This window comes from Tursiops truncatus, chromosome 2 (assembly GCF_011762595.2).
Source record: "Tursiops truncatus isolate mTurTru1 chromosome 2, mTurTru1.mat.Y, whole genome shotgun sequence".
In the NCBI taxonomy this organism is placed as follows: domain Eukaryota; kingdom Metazoa; phylum Chordata; class Mammalia; order Artiodactyla; family Delphinidae; genus Tursiops; species Tursiops truncatus.
This window is the reverse complement of record NC_047035.1, coordinates 48,429,181-48,431,830: the sequence shown is the minus strand read 5'-3', so window position 1 is coordinate 48,431,830 and position 2,650 is coordinate 48,429,181. Positions and strand designations below refer to the sequence as shown.

The window sequence follows — 2,650 nt, the reverse complement described above, 5'->3', positions numbered from 1 at the left end:
GTAAGTGCAATATGATTCCCACTATTAAAAAGGATATTTGCATAGAAAACATGGGAAGAAAATATTACAAATAATAGTTATCTTGCTCTTTATACTGTTATGCACTTGATATGTACTATTTTATGTACACTGGTACAATCAGACAGGAAACATATGGAAAGGCTAGTGAGATACTGCTTCGAGAAAAGAACTGAACATAAAGTTGCGTGGAAAAAATGAGTGCAACGATTAAAAAATCAAAAACTTCTACATCAAGAGCATCAAATTTAAATACCAACAGGAGCCAAACAGGCAGCATAAAGAAATAAAAGAAACTGCACTGGGACAATTTTCAAATTGGCAAGCACCTGCTTCTACTGAGGGGGCCTGCCTCTTCTCAGCTCCTGACATTTGGGAATGAATTTCAATTTTTCAAGAAAAATTCTAAATACGGATTTAATGTGAAATCTCTTCATTTTTGCATGTTAAAATTGAATTTAAATCATAAATATATTGCACAGGCCAAATAAAACATGCCAGATATTTTTTTGGCCCCAAAGCTGCCCATTTGCATCTTCTGCTCTATATCTGAATACACAGAAGCACGCACACAATCAATAGATGCTAGAGACAATCCAACCAAAATGGACCTGAAAACACGACATGTTAGAAAACAAAAAAATCTGTGTCCTGTGGATTTAGCTATCTGGGGCTTTGCTTCCATATAGTCTAAATTTTCTTTAATATGCATGGATGCTTTTATCATGAAAACATTAAAGCATTATTTTTCACTAAAGTACAGAGTTTATCGTTTTTGAAGATTTCTCAGGATCTGGCGATTCTTTTTCTTATTTCTCTCTACATTTTATAGCCATTAAATTAAGCTTTTAATTGTTCTTATAAGGATGTTACAGATAGCACCGCCAGTCATATATACAAGACTTAAAGACACCAGCATGAAAAATGACAACTATGTAAAGTGGACAGTAAGAGACGATGTCATTTCCACGTGGCTGCCTAGTCACTCTCTCTCTCTCCCCACCCCCTTGCCTTCGTCCTACTCTAACCCAATCAGAGGAAGGACTCATGTCCCTTGAGCCTCCTTTATTACAAAAGTGCAGCCCAGGAGGGGAGGAAATGGGAGGAAAGTAACTACACTTAAGAGAACTTATGATAATGCAGGGAGAGTTGACGACTTAGAAAAAGTGAAAGATTTTTACATCCTGCCCTGAATTCTTTTAATAATTCTACTTGGAAAGTTGAGCTGTTTCTCCAGACATTTAAAAAAAGGTAATGAAAAACCATCTGAAATTGTATTCAAGACAGAGCTGCAGATGTTGGAGAAAAAGAATAAAGGAAGTGAGATTTGTTCTTTTACAAATTCAAGTGCGATTAAGGGCCTTTTAATTTCCTTTATATGTTCCTTATAAGATCAAAGGGATAGTTCAAGTTTCACTTTCTGCTCAGAGGTGGCATGCCCTGTGCATGGCAGGAGTCATATTTTCATTCATTCTTTTGCCTCTCCTTGAGAATGTACCCTGTTTTCAGGCCTGCTCTAAGAGCCCCGGGGAAGCTTCCTGCTTGGCATAACAAGAAAGTGTTTGGGGAGGTGGGTTTTCAGAGACTGCAGTGGGCAGGGGGTAGTGAGACAAAGTGGCTGGGGAAGGGTTTGTATACTTTTGAACTTCTGCCAGGACTGCTTCATATTCTCTGGATTTTCCTCTGAAAGGTTACTGTGGTTTGTCACAGTGATGCGCTGGTAAACCTTTAACAACTAGTTCTCCAAGGAAAAGAGCCCTGATCTATAGCATTTGCTCATTTTGTGGTGTAAATGCTCCCACCATAGCTGATTTCACTAAATGCAGAGCCAGGAAGAGAGACGCACAACGGGCTCCTCCAGCTCACCACAAGTCTGTCTTCTGCATCATCATCAAGCCAGAGAGGACGCTCAGCCTGTAAGAAGGGCCTGTTATGAAGAAACCCAGCTCTAGCCTCTGCTTTAACCACCTTTGTTTAGACACAGTCTTACTCTGATCTTTTTTAGCTGATCACATTGTTGAACAATTTTATGTTTCTGTTATTTCTCTCTCCCTATAGTTTAGCTTTTCCATTTTATTGATTTTATTTCTTTGCCATCGTCTATTTCAGAAGGGAAACACTGAATCTGGAATCGCCCCTTCTCTGAAAAAGGTAAAGAGCTCATGTCATGGTCGACAATAAGAGGTCCTCTTGTACTCACTTTGGCAGAGCAGGTACTAAGATTGGAACGATGCAGAGATTAGCATGGCCCCTGCCCAGGGATGACACACAAAATCATGACGTATTCCGTATTTTTTTCTAGGAACCATCTATCTATATGATGGCGCCGAATGATTCAGACAGATGCTTAGGCTGAGGATGTCTTGTTTCTCCGCTTTGAGTTAACTTTGTCAACGTTGCCACCATCATAAGTCTCCTCAGAAATTACTGAGATGACATGGGTGGAATACGTATAGTGCTGGAAATCAGTCTGACTTCACCTCTAGCTTCCTGTGTGACCTGCTGCATATCACTTAAGCCTGTTGGGAATTTTATTTTTCCTACATTGATCCTCAAGCAATAAAAGGTTGCTCATTTCTGACTCATGGGGAAAATATAATGAATTGAAAATTCTCTCAGTTGGATCTGTCCC

At 39.4% G+C, this 2,650-nt stretch overlaps 1 non-coding gene across 1 annotated transcript; it reads left to right on the top strand.

Moving 5' to 3' along the window:
• The first annotated feature begins 2,210 nt into the window (after positions 1-2,210).
• On the top strand, positions 2,211-2,314 carry LOC117311280 (U6 spliceosomal RNA). The gene has a single exon (XR_004525503.1). It is a non-coding gene; the product is annotated as a U6 spliceosomal RNA (small nuclear RNA).
• Positions 2,315-2,650: the final 336 nt, after the last annotated feature.